This window comes from Oryctolagus cuniculus, chromosome 6 (assembly GCF_051225735.1).
Source record: "Oryctolagus cuniculus isolate XC-2025 breed Fujian yellow rabbit chromosome 6, ASM5122573v1, whole genome shotgun sequence".
Lineage (NCBI taxonomy): Eukaryota > Metazoa > Chordata > Mammalia > Lagomorpha > Leporidae > Oryctolagus > Oryctolagus cuniculus.
The window spans coordinates 131277334-131296018 of record NC_142872.1 but is presented as its reverse complement, the minus strand read 5'-3'; the positions used below and the strand labels follow the sequence as shown (position 1 = coordinate 131296018).

Below are 18685 nucleotides of genomic sequence, written 5' to 3'. Positions count from 1 at the left end.
TGACTATTTTGGGCACTTGAGAAGTGAACCAGTGGATGGAATATGTCTCTGTCTTTCAAATAAGAGAAAAATAATTTTATAGAGCCCAAGCAAAGATTTGTCATTGCAAAGACAAACAACAAATACTGAGCACTTTACTCTTAATTTGTAATAATCTATTGTTTTTCCTCCACCAAATACATGAGTGTCCCTGAAATCTGAGTTTTCTGATAAAATGAAACTGACGAAAAAAGAAGAAATTTTTTAAAAATTATATTTTCATGAGTATGCTGGGAAATAATTGCATATGCAGACAATAAGAAGATAACCAATGAGATATTATTAATTCGATTTGACAAATTCTTATACAGATTTCATACATCTTTAGCAGTGGGCATTATACACACCCCTAGGATTCAATAATTCAGATCGTATGAGAAGAAACTTCCTTGACCACCTTCAGCACCAGCTTGCATTCTCTGTGCATCCACTGACTTACTGCTTACCATGGGCACCAGTTTAATTTCCTAATTGTCGCTCCCATATTTGTAGTGAACATGAGATCTTGCAGGTAAGGAACTCAATATATAATGTTGGTCACCTAATAAATCTATAAATGTTATTGATTTTTTCTCAGTGCTTTCTAGTTAAGGAAGAAAGTGAAGCATATGGATGAAAACTATTTGTATCTCTTAATGCGGACTTGCTTGGTTATTGTAATTAGCTCATCTAGTACCAGCTTTCATCTAGAACCACTTTCACACTCAACATGAAGAAAAAAGGAGGCAAGAAAGATCATACTTAATCCCAAAGGTGACAGGAACAGCTCCTAGAGCTGATTCTACCCACATAGGTAATGAAGTGATTCAGTCCATAGTAACCCCACAATGCTATTTCTTTAGCCATAGCAAAGCCAGGCAAAGGTATGTAGCTGCGAAGGTCACCATCAAAGGTGGGTTACCATTCCATTTCTAGATCATCAGGATTAACTGTTCTCCTGATATTAGAGGGTTCTAGGGAGGAGAAAATGAGCAACATATTTATAAATTACTGAAAAATAATGCACATTTAAAACAAAAGAAAATATTTATTCGACCTTACTGGTGATCATTCGATTTTCTTCATTTGTCTCCTTAATTGTTTTCAATTATAAAATAACAAAAATAAAACACATTATTGAGCAGTTAAAATATGTCAGACACTACATTGAGTCCTTAATCTATGTCTTCTCACTTCCATAAAACATACAGAATGAGCTACTGGGAAATAAACTAATACCCATAATAAACTACTTACATGAAAGTAATCTTTCATATCTGCAAATATAATTCTTTATTTTTCTAAGTTATTTAGTATAGATGTACGTATTACCTCCTTTTTCCTTTCATCTCAGTAGAGGGCTTTGACTCAAATTAATGCAATGAAATAAGTGACAACGTAGAGGACAAGAGTTGATCAAGACTGAAGAATAACAACAGTCATTCACTTACATGACAGAGAGCCACTTGGAAGAAATAGAAGCTCCAGACAAACAGTGTGGTCTACCAAATAACAATTAAATGTATTCTGGACAATTACTCTGCAAAGTCAGGGTCAATCCTAATTTCTTGATGGGAAAATTGGCAGTATTCCAAATAAAAATAGGCACTCATTCCACTATTTCTTCAAAAATATTAATTACTATACTGCTTTTCACTTATAAATCTGTTTATGAAAATCACAATTTATTCCTTAGAAACCTATAAAACTGCAGATGTATTATAATTATCATTATGATCATTAATTTTTGCTATTTGTTAGATATTAAAAATATATCTAAATCAAGGATATGAAACTTAAAAAAAGCATACCTTCAGGAAAAAATAGTATCTTTAACATGTATCACTGACACAGAGCCAGCATTGTGGCACAGTGGGTTAAGCCAGCACTTGTGGTTCAGCACCCTGTATCAGAACACCGGTTTGAGTTCCAGCTGCTCTGCTTTAATCCAGCTTCATGCTAAGCACCTAGAAAGGCAGCAGAAGATGCCCTAAGTGCTTGGGACCCTGCCAACCATTTGGGAGATCCAGCTGGTGTTCTAGGCACCTTTGGCCTGGCCCAGCCCTCAAATGGCCTGTTGTGGCCATTTGGGGAGTGAATCAGGTAATAGAAGATCTCTTTATCTCTTTTTCTCTCTATGATTTTCAAATAAATGAAATGAATCTTATGTGTGTGTGTGTGTATGTGTACATATGTGTGTGTGTATTTCATCCTTTTGAATTCTCAACACCAACAAAGTATGGGCAAAACAATGTTAAAACACAATAACAGTACTTATCATTACATTTTATACTTATTACTAATCCATCATAGGTCAGGAAAAATTATGGTTCCAGGAGCAACCAAAAGCACATAGCATTCCATTCTGACCACTTTATTTATTGTTTCATTCGCCTTTCCACCTGCCCTGTAATCATCTTGCACTTTGAAGATCACCTTCTATAGGCAGTTTTGGTCAACTGGAGATCATTCAATCAGGACTTCAAACCCAACATTACCTACAAAGAAGCAAACACTTCCACCTTTCTCTTTAATCACAACCAGGAGAACCACTATATTTCCTTTTCTCCGTAACATGGAATTAAAAAAAAAAATTAGTGTCAGCTTCCTTATTTGGAATTATAATCAAGTTGGCAAAATCAGAGTGGAAGTTTGAAATAAACAGGTGCTAGAAGTAAGGCAATAATATAAACAAGATTTGAAATGACATTGCTTAATAGAATAAATTCTAAACCACTTAAGAGAAATTAATTTGCATATACATAATGGAATTACAAAGGAAGAAGAGGCCAGCATCATTAGGGCAGGGTGAAAGACAACTCCAATTATAAATCATGGAGATTCCCACTTAACCTCACTGAGAATATTGTTAGACATAAATATATTTCACTGTATGAAATGGATGTGACAGATTTTTGTTTCTTTTATGAATAGTTCAATACACTAGGGCTGACCATCAGTTTAAATTATTCAGTCTGCTGAGATATTCTTGTTCCTATCATTAAGAAATTTATTTTGAGACATGCTGATTTCAGTATTTTACTATCTGAGAAACCTAACGGCACATGGTTTTGCAACTCACTATAGAAACAGTGTGTGTAATATCAAAGAATGGGCATGAGGAGGCAGTCCAAAAATGCTTCTGGAGATAAATGGCCACCCTCGTAATTGTTTACATGTCCTTTTCCTTTGTACCCACATTCATTTGAGTACTGTGCTTACTGCAGCATGCTTGTGCACGAATAGCTGTGTGTGTATGCCTGACTGATGCCAATATTAATGTCTGCCTGACTATTCCCAAGTGATGCACTTCATGAAGGAAGTCGTCATGTGTAATCATCATTGTTCCTCAGGTCTAGTCCTATGCCTAAAATAAAGTAAGGATTAAATTAATATTATTTGAATATACAAAGGAGGAAAGGAAGGAAGATGGGAGGGAAAGATAGGAGGAAAGGTAGAAGGAAAAGAGGAAAGGAAGATATTATTTGCAGGAGCATTCAGAGTGACTGACATTATATGGAGTAGGATGAACATGAAAGTAATAAATAGAAAGGGATACTTTAAAAATAGAAAACTAAAGATATTATTTTTATACTCTTACATTATGTTTCATTTCTTCTAACTATATGAATAATTAAATAGCTTGGGAGAGAATAAGAGAGTGAGAGAAGAGAAGGATGTGCTTATATAAACTGAATTAAGTTAGATTCATTTGATCAAGCGTCCCAGGTTGCAGAACTTCTGCATCCACTGTATGTAACTAATAATATACTCTTTTAATGCCACATTGGAGGGACTGTTTTTCCATTCTCTTAAAAGGAAATAGAGGAGCTGATGCTGTGGCGCAGAGGCAGAGAGTTAATGCCCTCGCCTGAGGCGCCAGTATCCCATTCAGGCTTCGAGACCCGGCTGCTCCACTTCCCATCCAGTTCTCTGCTATGGCCTGGGAAAGCAGTAAAAGATGGCCCAAGTCCTTGGGCTCCTGCATCCGTGTGGGAGACCCAAAGGAGCTCCTGGCTTCTGGCTTTGGATCGGCAAAGCTCCAGCCGTTGTGGCCAATTGGAGAGTGAACCATTGGATGAAAGACCTCTCTTTCTCTCTCTCTACCTCTCCTCTCTGTGCGTAATTCTGACTTTCAAATAAATAAATAAATCTTTATAAAAAAATGAAATAGAAGTGAGTTCTTCAGAGGAATTAACCTAGTAGATTTTTATTTAACTTCTAATCATAGAAATGCAAATTAAACTAAACAAGAAGTCTAGTAATATCAGTAAAATCTTTTATTGGCTTTTATATATCCATTTCAAGAGATTAACAGCAATCAAACATTACTTTGAACACTAGAAACAACCAAATAAATCATCTATTTTCTTGAGTACACTTCTAGTTCTAAAACAATTACAGATGACACACACACACATTCATACACATAAACATATAAAAAGTAAAACAGAAGGAATAAGAATAAGATAAAAAGGATGCTTCAATGTCAATATTCTGATTGTGATATTACTTTGAGAGCTCACAAACTAATTTATAATTATCAAAACAAAGCCATCAAAACAAGGCCAGCCAAATGGACTTACCCCTTCCCATTAAAGATGGAATAATAAGACACTGAAACAAATATAAGATCTATCTCCTTTAGTTTTTTTAAGGAGTACACTGATCTTGAATATCCAAATATTCACTTAACTAAAGTAACAAAACAGAACATTATATTTCTCTTTTTAATATGTATTAGTTATTGTTATAACTTCAACTAGAGTATTTCTACTATCAATGAATAAAAATTAATTGCAAGAATGCCAGCAACTAATTATTTTCTGTAAGAGATTTATTGCAAAAATAATAAGTATTTTTTAGAGTCTGAAAAACAGTTTGACAATTTCTTTCATTTTATTCAATTTCTAACATATAGATTTTATAAGACATAAATAATACTAAGTGATAGTCTTCAAATATTGGTTTACTTATGGAAAAAATAATTTTCAAAATTCATAAAACACTAGAAATTTCTTAAAAATTAAAATGATTTAAATGGCATTGGTAAATTTTCTCATCTGTTCCTTTTCTGGGAGATTCAGATGCTATACTGAGGCAGATAAAGTCATTACAATACTGCAATAAAATAGTGAAAAATGAGAAACACACTGCTGAAATGGATTTAATCTGCTGCACTGTTTTAAATGGAAATATATTGTAAGATTATACATTTTGTAAAATAGCAACATAGATATTACTGCTCCCTGGTGAATGATACTAAAATCTCCATTTATTTGGCTGGTGTAGGTATGGCCTTAGGTGTACACCTACAAGTGAATTAAATTTAATTGCTTATTTCCAGTTTCCTCAGAAAGTACTGCCTTTAAGCAAGATGTAAATGCATTTAAATGGGTATGTTCATCTGAAACTCTGTTCAATAAGTAAAGTGTTTCTTCCAATATAGAGAATCCTCTTTGATCCAGGATATTCATGATATTTCACTTAAAAGTACAGGCACAGCATGGTGGAATTGAAAGAGAATATGTTTTGAAGTCAGATGGACATGGGTTTGAATTCCAGCTTTGCTACTTAACAACTGTGTGACAGTAGAACAGTTAAACTGAAACATAGGGTCTTCATTTATAAAAATCAGAAAAATAATATATATCATATAGAATTATCATAATCAAATAGAACAAAATACAAGACAAGGCCTAACATAAAGTATGCACTGAAAACATTTATATTTTATCAGGTATAATATTAAAACTTTGTACCAGTTCAATACAGCAGAAATGAAAACAAGGAGGTCTTTCCTAACCCAATAGTTTGTTTTCTGCTTTTTTGTTTGTTTTCTTTCTTTTTGAGAGAGAGAGAAAGAGAGAGCGAGAGCGAGAGAGAGAGCATTTCCGTCCACTGGTTCACTGTTCATATGCACACAACAGCCAGAACTGGTTCAGGCCAAAGCCAGGAGTCACAAATATAACCCAGATCTCACTCCTGGGTGGCAGGAACCCACCCAATTACTTAAATAATCACCACTGCCTCCCAGGTGTGCATTAGCAGGAATTTGAAATTAACAGGCAGAGCCAGGAACAGAAATCAGGTGTTCCTGATAGGAGAAATTACTGATGTCTTTAAAAAAAATATTTTACTTGAAATTCACACACACACACACACACACACACACACACACACAGATGGGAGGTGGGGGGAGAGCGAGAGGGAGAGGGAGAGGGAGAGAAAGAGGGAGAAAGAGAGAGAGAGGATGTTCCACCCTCTGGTACATTCCCCAAAAGGTCTCATCCACTGGGGTTGGGCTAGGCCAAAGCCAGGAGCCAGGAGCTTCCTTCAAGTCTCTCAGTGGGTTCAGGGACCCAAACACTATTTCCATCTTCCACTCCTTTCCCAGGTGCATTACAAGGAGCTGGTTGCAGCAGGGTCTTGAAAGTGCACCCACATGGGTGCTGCAAGCAATGGTTTTACCAGCCTGCTCACTGATGTCTTAACTGTCTAGGCCAAATGCCTGCCCCAGATGCCTGATGTTAAGACATAGGATAATGTTTCAACTTTGGAGAAGAAAATGTGAACTTTACAGGTCAGTTTGCAATAAGAAAACTACTAAAACTGCCAGCTACATAAAACTGTTTTCAGAGTCATGTAATACCATTGATATGAAAATGATGTAAAATGTTAAAAGCAAAACCCACATTCATAAGCAGTTCCTCAAGTTAAATAACTTCACAAAATGGAAGCAAAGGAAAACAAAATACTTCCAGCTGCAATATTCTGAATGTGGGACCCTGTTTCTGATTTCAAACTTTTCAGCCATATGTTCAGAATTCATCTTTTTGTGATGTTGGGAAGTTTTATACAAAAGATCTACAAAAGGGATGAAAATGCAGTTTGCCTAAAATAATTCCTTCACATGCAGTGACCACTCTTAACGCTGCAACATCAAAACGCGTGTGACCTGGCTTCCTTTATATGGGACAGGTGTTTTAAAACAGGGTTTCCAAGCTCCACTTTACGGAGATTAAATTCACTACATTTACATTTATTAAGAGAAAGAAAGTTTCATTTAAAGCTTTAGTAATTCTAACATAAATCCTATATTTATTATTAAAATGTTATTATTACCATTATTATAGATTACCATATGTCATATCTCATACTCTATATTGACTGGCATGTGGCATGTATTAAGTTGATAGGCTTTATGGTATTATTTAATTTAACTGCTACAAAACCATGTTAAATATATTATTAATACTTAGCAGATTGCCAAGATTAATTCACAAAAACCTGGCTTAAGTAAATAACATGTTCATATACTTAACACCCTCCCCAGACAAAAGTCCCTCAGAATATATCTCAGATCTATTAAAATATCTGATTAAAATTTTTTATTAAACTATTTCACAAAAAAATTCTAACATGTGCATATAGTCTTTCACCTTGAAATAAAATAAAGGGGCATGGTTGGGCAGGGGAGCTAAAAGGCACAAAGAGACAGACACAGAGATACTGGGAAAAAAAAAACAAGAATGAGAAAGAAGCTAATAATCTAGGCACAATAATCCGAAGTACAATTTTAAAATATTCAGGAAGACAAAATTTAATAAATAATACTTCTGAAACTATTCAAATAATAAGCTCTGCAAATATTTTGCTTTTTAACATTATATACAGTCCAAGTTCCTTGTGCAGACAGAAGAAATCTGAATGAATACTAAAATACATAATTGGATATCCAAGAAAAGCCACAGATATAAATTTTATTCCAGGCATACTTAACAATTGTAGAATAATACAAGTATCTCATAATCTGACTGTACTGATACTGAACAACTTTCTGTTTAGAGCTCTGTGGCTAACTCCTACTCCATTATAATTATAACTTTGCAATAAAACGAGGTATATAATAAATCTACAAGTCTTCCCTCTAGCCTCACAAAGGTGCATGTAAATTGTTGGAGGTCAGCTTTATGGGTTAGTTTACTATCTATCATGGTCATGACTACACATAAAAATTGTCCTGTAGAAAATAAATACGTCTCAGGCAAGCCCTCACTTTTTTCTACGGCATGTTGTTACTGCAATGAAGCTGTGGCTTCAAGTAAGTTTATTAAAATGCAGGGGGTAGAGGTTTAGAAAGATACCTCCATGATGTTTACTCTAAACAAATTTCCATATTTGAGTATTCCTGGTGGTTGCTTAGGAGAATAGTCTCTGTCTTTCATAATTCTCCAATGTGTCTCCACCAAGAAATTTTATGCATCACTATCCCTGTTTCAGGCTCAAATTAAGCTTTTTTATAAAAGAAATGGAAGTACACCATAATGTATTTACCACTTACAGTATCACTACAGTACAGAAGGTAGAAAACTATTCCTCAGGCCAGCACTGTGGCGTAGCAGGTAAGGCCACTATCTGCAGTGCTGGCATCCCATGTAGCCGCTGGTTCGAGACCTGGCTGCTCTACTTCTGATCTAGCTCTCTGCTATGCCCTGAGAAAGCAGCAGAACATGGCCCAAGTCCTTGGGTTCCTGCACCCCTGTGGGAGACCCCAAGAAGCTCTTGGCTTCTGGCTTCAAGATTGGTGCAGCTCCGGCCATTGTAGCCATCTGGGGAGTAAACCAGCGGATGGAAGACCTCTTTCTCTCTCTGCCTCTCCCTCTCTCTGTGTGTAATACTGACTTTCAAATAAATAAATAAATCTTTAAAAAAAAGGAAAAGAAAATATTCTTGCCATGGGCTTATGAAACAAAAGGTGCAAGATGCAGAAGAAAATATGAACCCCTTCATTACTTTAGTTCAAAATGTAGCTGTATTTTTAAATCGATCAAGAAAACAGCAGTCATCTTGCAAAGCTACAAAACCTTCTGAAACCAGCAAGTCACAGATGAAGTTCTGAACTTCATGTTGGTGACAGTTTTCAGGATTTCCTAGCCTCTGCAGGACATACATTTATCAACTGAAATAAAATACTAAACTAATGCAAAGTAAAAAGGTATCTACCTTTCCAAAGAGATGGCAGCATTTCAGGAGCATCCTAAGCATAGCACCTACCACCAAAGGTAAATAAAATCTATCATTTTAGGGCAGGAATATTTCTCCTCTGTTAAAGTAAAGAAGGCAGGGAGAGATGAAGCCAGGGCACAATTCATCAGGTGCTCTCTTGGCATTTTAGGGACATAGTTCATTTCGACTTCAAAATAGTCATAGAAAGTGAATACTGTCACACTCATCTTATATATGAGGAAGCAAAGCCTGAAGGAAGTTAAATAGCTTTCTGTGGTCATGGCTAGGATTTAATATGAATGTCTGGAGCCAACGCTGTGGCGTAGTGGGTAAAGCCTCTGCCTGCAGTGCCGACATCTCATATGGGCGCCAGTTTGAGTCTCAACTGCTCCACTTCCCATCCAGCTCTCTACTATGGCCTGGGAAACAGTAGAAGATGGTCCAAGTCCTTGCGCCCCGGGACCCACTTGGGAGACCCGGAAGAAGCTCTTGGCTCCTGGCTTCAAATCGGTGCAGTTCCAGCTGTTGTGGCCATCTGGGGAGCAAACCAAGGGATGGAAGACCTCTCTCTCTCTCTCTTTCTCTCTGCCTCTCCTTTTCTCTGTGCGTAATTCTGACTTTCAAAAAAATAAATAAATCTTAAAAAAATAAAATAAAATGAATGTCTGCAGATCATACCACACTGTACACCTCCTTATTGAGGGATTCTGAAAACCATTAACAATGTAATGTTAGTGAATTTTTTTTTTTTACTTTTTTTTTAAAGACTTATTTGTTTATTTGAGAGGCAGGGTCACAGAGAGAGGGAGAGGGGGAGGGGGAGGGGGAGGGGAGGGCGGAGAAAGAGAGAGAGAGAGGTCTTCTATTCACTGCTTACTCCTCTAAATGGCTGCAATGGCCCAAGCTGGACCCATCTGAAGCAAAAAGCCAGGAGCTTCTTCCAGGTCTCCCATGTGAATGCAGGGGCCCAAACACTTGGGCCATCTTCTACTGCTTTCCCAGACCATAGCAGAGAGCTGGATCAGAAGAGGAGCAGGACACAAGCCTGTGCCCACAGGGTATGCCAGTGCTGCAGACTTGAGGTTTAACCTACTACGCCACAGCACTGGCCCCCTTGCCTACTATTTAAATGAACAATGGATAATTTGTCCATTTCTTAAATTTGTTTTCTACAAAAACCTACACAAAATATCTAAGTTTCAATGAAGCTGTCTTGACTTTCATTGTCTAACAGAGATTCATAATCCATTCTCCATCTGACAGTTGACATTACCAAAATTGTTTTATACCTTAGTAATCAGATTTAGTGATTCTGACCTAAGCAAAGGAAAAATTGGCAACAAATTCCTTTAAAAAAAATAAAAACTGAATTACCAGTGGCATCATTGGGTCATTCAACATTTTATTTATAATACTTACCTTAAAAATTAGATTGTAGTAGTTTTCATTCGTACAGTTTTATGAATGTAAGAGAACAATTGTTAGGCCTTGATTAAGTGATCCAATTTAGGAAAAGAACCGGCAACCAAAAAAACTTTAAAAATCACTACTATGGTAGGAACCCATTATTCAGCCTGGGCAATATGATAACCTCAAGGTAGCCAGAGAAATATCCACAGCTGATACATTGTAGCTCAAGGGAAGTTGCTTTCACTGGAGCAGATTTCTGATTTGACCACTCTGTAATGCCCATTTTATTGGATTCATTCCTAAACTCCACCATTGGTTCCAAAAGGGAGCCTTGGCCATGTCATTCTTCTTTTCTGACACCCTTTCTTCCCTGACAGCCCCCATGTTTTGAGACGAGTCTCCCTAGCACTAATCATGCTGATGGTATGTGATCATCTGGCTATCTTGCTCTGTGTTCACAACCAAAAACAGTACTTAGAGCCAACAATGTGTCTTATGTTCATAAACGTGTCTTTTGAACCATCTCAAGGAATTTCATTGTTTTTAACATGGACAGAGACCCCATTATCTTCTTAACAGAAATGTGTTTTCTTTTTCTGAACACTATGAAAAGGCTGCTGGCCTTCAACTTGAGGAGTATAGCATAAAGAAAAAAACATAGTAAGATAAGATTCTACAGTAAACCATGAAACACAGAAAAGGGATGGGAGGGAGAGAGGAAACTTGGCAAAGAACATCAAGGTTTACTTATAAATGACTGTCTTCTTCTAAGAAAATCAGAAATATCTTCCAAGTAATAAGTACCCTGAGACTATAGAAAATTCGTGGTGTGGAGAAAATTAACATGAATATTAAAATAGTCCACATTCATTATTAAATATTAAAATTAAAATTGGCAATATTTCCCAAATGACCCGGTATCTTGAAAAATCAGGCTACATTTCATTCTTTTAGACTTATGGCTAAATAACACATAGTTTATTCAAGGTCTATTACTATGTAAGAATTTTGTTTAATATATCATGTGATTTCAAATGGCATCTTTGTTTTAACATAAACCAGGGCTCATGCAAACTATGAAATGTTTCTTAATTGTGTGGCATTCACAGGTCTCTGTCAGGAACTACTGCTTATGCAGACAAGTTCTCAACTCTAATTAAAATACTCATAAAATTGTGTGCACAGCCCTGTCACATAAAAATAATGAATAACTGATAAGATCAAATTTCTAATTCTAAAAACAGTCAAAAAGGTTAAAAATATTATAATGTAGTCACTTTTGAACATAGAAGTCCATGAACATAAATCTCCAGCATCTCACGTAATGTATTTACCAATGCCTCTAATCAGAAAGCAGACAGAGCTCAATCCTCCCTCCTGGGCTGAGTCTCTGGAGTAAGCAGAGAGGCTGTAATACAGACACCAGAATTTTCAGAGAACCTCACAGTCCTTGTAGGCCTGAGACTGACTTTAAAATTTCTTTGAAATGCTGCAAAGCAGCCCAGAAAAATCAAAGCAAAGGATTACTATTCAGAGAATCCAAACTGTAGCCTCTAACACAAAGGTCAGTTTGATTCCAAAGCAAACAAAATACTCAATTTATGTGATGAAGTACATGTTGAAATCCTGTTTATTATATGCAGTATAGGAGTAGAATCTCGGCTGATATCCGGATTTAACAGTGGCTGTCGCTGTTCTCATTTAGTCTGCTCATCGACTCCTAAGAGATGTGCATCAAATAGGACTGCCTCTAGCAGCACGCATTAATAAAAGTAAAAACCACAACCGTGGTTCTTTATGTATGCCACACAGAAACACAGGGTTACTTGGGAAACAGACTGCCTTTACTTTATGAATTACGAAGCTTCCATGGAAATCTGGATCATAACATAAAGTAGTTATTTATTTAATGGGAAGAAGTCCAATGGCAAAGCCACTTGGAATTTCTAGTCTATTTTTTCCCCAATGATATGCCTTCATATCTTTGATTCAGAACCTTATTTGAACATTGAAGCAGTGTCTTAGGAGATGTTCCATGTAATAGGAGAATGCCATTTTACGATCTCAATGTGATTAGTCTGAAAACTTGCTGTTACTATAGACACATCTCTAGCCATTTGGATGAAGGCAAACTTCTGGCTCCCTCCAATTTGCTCTCCACACAACAGCCAGAGCCATCATTTGCAAATTGTAAATATCATCCTCTCCTCCAGCACCCCTGCTCCAAAGAATGCAATGTCTTCTCATTGCTATTTAGTCAAAGACAAAAAAAAAAAAAAAAAAAAGAAACTTTGTTTTTAAATGGTCTGATCTTTACCTTGTTTCTGTGTTCTCTTTGAGCCATACACATTTTCACCCAGCCTCTAGAAAGAACCAGGAACGATGCCATGTTTCTTCTTCGTTATATTAATATTCATCTCCCTCTCTTTTTAAAAAAAATATTTCAAAGAGAATCTTTCATCCACTTGTTCACTCCGAATGGCTGCGATGGCTAGAACTGGGCCAATCCATGGTCAGGAGCTATGAGCTTCTTCCAGGTCTCCCACATGAGCATAAAGGTCCAAGCACAAAGGCCATCCTCCAGTGCCTTTCCAGGCACACTAGCAGGGAGCTAGATCAGAAGTGGAGTAGCCAGGATTCAAACCAATGCCCCTATGGGATGCCACAGTGCCAGCCCTCATCTCCCTCTCTTTTAATTAACCCTTCTCACCCAAAAGCCATTACCTCAGAGAAAAGGTTCATTGTGTTACAGAACTTACCTTCTAGTTGGGGAGGAAGGCAAAAGCAGAGAAATAAGTTGAGAGGGAGATGGAGACAGAAGGGGAGAAAGGAGAGAGGGGAGAGGAAGCAGTGGAAATGAAAAAAGGAAGGGTGGAGGGAAAGGATGAGGGTGGGAAGGAGAGCAAAGAGGGTTGAGAGAGTTATACTTTGGAGTGGTCTACAGGGTTAGTATTCAGGTTTCTCTGTTCTGTCGTTTTATATAAATTGGAGGATAACCGCCTCAACTTCCAAACTCTCCACAAACACCATATATGTTTTATTTATATAGAACTTTCCAAAGGGCCAGCTCTGTGGTTCAGCCAGTAAAGCAGCTGCCTGAAGTGCCGGCATCCCATATGGGTGCCAGCTTGAGTCCCAGCTGCTGCTCCACTTCTAATCCAGCCCCATGCTAAGGTGCTTTGGAAAGCAGTGGAAAATGCCCTAGGTTCTTGGGACCCTGCACCCATGTGGAAGACCCATATAAACCACAGGAATTTGTCAGGGTGGTTCCATAATTTTTATTCCACAAATTTTGTGCAAATAATTATGTATGCAGGAAAGCCTTCTCCCCATTAACATCAAGGAAAATATTATTACCTTGAATGAACAATCTCAACATTTCTATCCGCTTTTTTTTTTTTTTTTTTTTTTTTTGACAGGCAGAGTGGACAGTGTGAGAGACAGACAGAAAGGTCTTCCTCTGCCATTGGTTCACCCTCCAATGGCCGCCGCAGCCAGCGCATGGCGCTGATCCGATGGCAGGAGCCAGGTGCTTCTCCTGGTCTCCCATGGGGTGCAGGGCCCAAAGACTTGGGCCATCCTCCACTGCACTCCCGGGCCACAGCAGAGAGCTGGACTGGAAGAGGAGCAACCGGGACAGAATCCAGCGCCCCGACTGGGACTAGAACCCGGTGTGCCGGTGCCGCAAAGTGGAGGATTAGCCTAGTGAGCCACGGCACCAGCCCTTCTTTCAGCTTTTAAAAACAGGTATCAGGGAATTCTCTTAGAAGAACTAAAAATTATGTCATAATTATAGGCCATTAAAATTCAAAAAGTACCAGCACTTACATTTGTCAGTTTGATTACATATACTTTTCTATATTACTGCTTTTCTTGGTGAAAACAAATGATTTCTATAAGTGATTCGATCCTGACAAAACAACTAGAGATATCTGAAAATCGGTTTCTTAAAAATTGATCTGTTGGGGCAGGTACTGTGGCAGAGGGATAAGCCGCCACCTGCAGCACAAGCATCCCGTATCATATAGGCACCTGTTTGATGCCCAGCTGCTCCAGTTCTGATCTAGCGCCCTGCTAGTGTGCCTGGGGAGGCAGCAGAGGGTGGCCCAAGTGCTGGGGCTCCTGTACCCATGTGGGAGACCTGGAAGAAGCTCCTGGCTTTGGCTGGCCCAGCCATGGCAATTGTCGCCATCTGTGGAGTGAACATGCGGAGGGAAGACCTCTCTCTATCTCTCCCTCTGTCTGTAACTCTGACTTTAAAATAAATAACAAATAAAAATCTTTAAAAATTAAAAAAATTGATGTTGTAGGATTACATTAAAATATAAATAAGGTATGTATTATGTAAATAATTTTTCTTCACATTCACATTATAGAGAATATAAATTGGATTTTGAAATGTCAATATATATAGTCATTGATTTGAGTATTTTTTAAGAAGCCCTAATTCAATATGAATGGTATCCAAATAAGAAGAGGAGACTAGGACACAGACACTCACAGAAGATAATGTGGTGTACTGGAGGAAGATCGTCTTAGTCACCCACAAGCCAATGAGAGAGGCCTCAGAATAAACCAACCTGCCAATACCTTGATCTTGGACTTGAGCATCCAAAACTGTGAGGAAATAAATTACTAGCGTTTAAGCTATTTTGTGGCAATTGTCTCGGTGGCCCCTAGAAAACGAATACATCTTTCCTTTTAAGATTTTTTAAATTTATTTACTTGAAAAACAGAGTTATAGAAAGAGGGAAAGACAGAGATCTTCCATCTGCTGGTTCACTCGCCAAATGGCTGTGGCTGGGACTGGACCATGCTGAAGGCAGAAGCCTGGAACTCCATCAGGGTCTCACACACGGATATCGGGGACCTAAGTATCTAAGCCATCTTCCACTGCTTTCCCAGATGCATTAGCTGGCAGCTGGATCAAAAGTGCAGCAGCTGAGTCTCGAACCAGTGGTCACAGGGAGGCTGGCATCACAGGCCCTGTCTTAAACCACTGCGCCATGCCACAGAGCCAGCCCTACATCTTGACTTCTTAATCAGGTTTTTGAAAAGTCTTACAGCACACTGAGAGAGAAAAATAAAAGATTACTCAATGTGTTTTTTAAAGACATGTAGTGTCGACAAGAGCCTAGGGTGATTTCTGATGCCGTAAACAAGAGTGTCAATTTGCTAAGTCAACAACAGGAGTCACTGTGCACTTACTCCTCATGTAGGATCTCTGTCCTTAATGTGCTGTACATTGTGATTTAATGCTATAACTAGTACTCAGACAGTATTTTTCACTTTGTGTTTCTGTGTGGGAGCAAACTGTTGAAATCTTTACTTAATGTATGCTAAACTGATCTTCTGTATATAAAGAGAATCGGAAATGAATCTTGATGTGAATGGAAGGGGAGAGGGAGCGGGAGATGGGAGGGTTGCGGTTGGGAGGGAAGTTATGGAGGGGGAAAAGCCATTGTAATCCACAAGCTGTACTTTGGAAATTTATATTCATTAAATAAAAGTTAAAAATATTTTAAAAAATAAAAAAATAAAGACATGTAGAGTCTTGCAATTACTGGCCTAAAGTCCTGGAATAAAAAGAGGTATGTCCCAGTCTTATGGGATACTGTACCCATATATACAATACCGTGACGTAAGACAGTTTGATTTTTCTCCATTGCCTGCTATATCTCCACAACGTTAGGATGAAAACTTCCCGATGTTACAAGATACAAACACACACACACACACACCTAACAGTATAATTTCCCTTTAATACATTTTGAATTGCATTTACCCAAGTTATGTTACACAAGTAATTGATTTTGTGACATGATCATAACTTGTACCAGTATTCCTCCATATAATTCACTCCATATTATCCATTCTCTGCTCCTAGTTGGTGTCAGCAAAATTAAAACTCCCAACTATTCCTTCTTTCATCCTAATATAGCAGAAGCAAAACAGGCCCAACTGGTAAAAATATTAACATTTGTGCCAACCTGTTAAAGTGAAATGAACACTATGAGAAACGGTGACTTGATCAGCCCTCACCCTGACTGTTGATGAGCAACTTAATACGTTATCCCTCTTAGTATTTTTGTTTGTTTGTTTGTTCTACTTACTACTTTTGGTTGAATACTGTAATCAATACACAATTCTTCTTAAGTGCTGAAACTTAACTGAAAAGTGATTGCTGTTAAATATAAGAGTGGGAATAAGAGAGGGAAGAGATGTGCAATTCGGGACATGCTCAAGCTGACTTACCTCAAACGGTAGAGTTAGAAACATACCAGGGGATTCCAATTCAATCCCATCAAGATGGCATGTACCAATGCCATCTCACTAGTCAGAGAGATCAGTTTCAGTTCACAATTGATCATAATGATAGGACTCAGAACCAAAGGGATCACATAAACAAGAATAGTGTCTGCAAATACTAGCTGATAGAATAAAAAAGGGAGAGAACGATCCAACATGGGAAGCGAGATACACAGCAGACCCATAGAATGGCAGATGTCCTAAACAACACTCTGGCCTCAGAATCAGCCCTTAAGGCATGCAGATCCGGCTGAAAAGCCCATGAGACTATTTCAGGCATGGAAAGCCAAGACACTCTGGGGGGTGGGGGGGAACCTAAATGAAGGATCTCCGCGAGTGAGATCCCAGTGGAAAGAATGGGTCATCAAAGAAGGAGGTACCTTTCTCTGAAGGGAGGAGAGAACTTCCACTTTGACCATGGCCTTGTCTAAATATGATGAGAGTCAGTGAACTCAGGGGGCTTCCATAGCCTTGGCAGCTCATGACAAGAGCCTAGAGTGATTACTGATGCCATAAACAAGAGTGTCAATTGTTAAGTCAACAACAGGAGTCACTGTGCACTTACTCCTCATGTAGGATCTTTGTCCTTAGTGTGCTGTACACTGAGATTTAATGCTATAACTAGTACTCAAACAGTATTTTTCACTTTATATTTCTGTGTGGGAGCAAACTGTTGAAATCTTTACTTAATGTATGCTAAACTGATCTTCTGTATATAAAGAGAATCGAAAATGAATCTTGATGTGAATGGAAGGGGAGAGGGAGTGGGAAAGGGGAGGGTTGCACGTGGGAGGGACATTATGGGAGGGAAGCCATTGTAATCCATAAGCAATACTTTGGAAATTTATATTCATTAAATAAAATTTAAAAAAAAAAGACTTAAATGTTTTCTCTCTTGGTTCTTTCCTCTCTCTCTTTTTATCTAGGCCTAGTAAACAACTACTGGCCCTTCAGAGGTCTGCCGAACTATAACCTCCTTAGGGGGACCCTCCTCTAACTTTCCAAGAAGCTCAAGCCCTCTTGTTATACTTTCATAATGTTATAAAGTTCTGCAAGTTTACTTCACAGGCCTATCAGTTTGTTAGAATGCAGACTCTCAGGACCCTCCCCAGATCTACCACAACAAACTTTATTCTTGAAGACCATACTCAATCTAACTGCCCCTCAGAGAGGCTTTTTTGATTCTTCCACTGAGGTTCTGGTATCTCCTTCAGCTCTTCACACCTACTTCTAGAAGAAACTTCCTCTTCCTGTGTTTTACCAACTAGCTTATATTCCATCTTCTCCTCTGCAGAGACTTCCAGAACAAGGACCAGGATCCTATCTAACTTTGTAAGTACAATACAGAGATTAAAATCCTGGCACCTAGAAAATCCTGAGTAACTATCTGCCAAAACAACAAAACTGGAAAATAAAAGAGGATTATCTGCTTTTAAAAATTCTTCACAGGGGCCAGTGCTGTGGCATAGTTGGCTGAGCCCCTACTTGTGGTGCCAACATCCCATATGGGACCTAGTTCATGTCCAGGCTGTCCTCTTCTGCTCCACCTCTCTGCATGTGGCCTGGGAAAGCACTGGAGGATGGCCCAAGTGCTTGGGACCCTGCACCTGTGTGGGAGGCCCAGAAGAAGCTCCTGGCTTTTGGTTTCAGATTGGCGGTTGAGGCCATTTGGGGAGTGAACCAGTAGATGGAAGAGGTTTTTCTTTGTCTCTTCCTTTATCTGTCTGTAACTCCACCTCTCAAACAAATAAATAAAATACTAAAAAAAAAAAAAAAAAAAAAAAAAAAAAAACAACAAACCAACAACAACAACAACAACAAAAAAAAACTTCATAGCTTTAAGATTCTATGAAGACTTAGTATTAACTCTTAACATCAGATGCCACACATTCTTCATGATTTAATTCAGGTCATATCTTCCTAAGATGTGATCAGTTAC

At 38.1% G+C, this 18685-nt stretch overlaps 1 protein-coding gene across 3 annotated transcripts in view; it reads right to left on the bottom strand.

Moving 5' to 3' along the window:
* The window catches only part of ZFPM2 (zinc finger protein, FOG family member 2), a 501208-nt gene that overhangs the window by 265586 nt on the left and 216937 nt on the right, over window positions 1-18685 (bottom strand). The gene's annotated exons all lie outside the window — the stretch shown is intronic.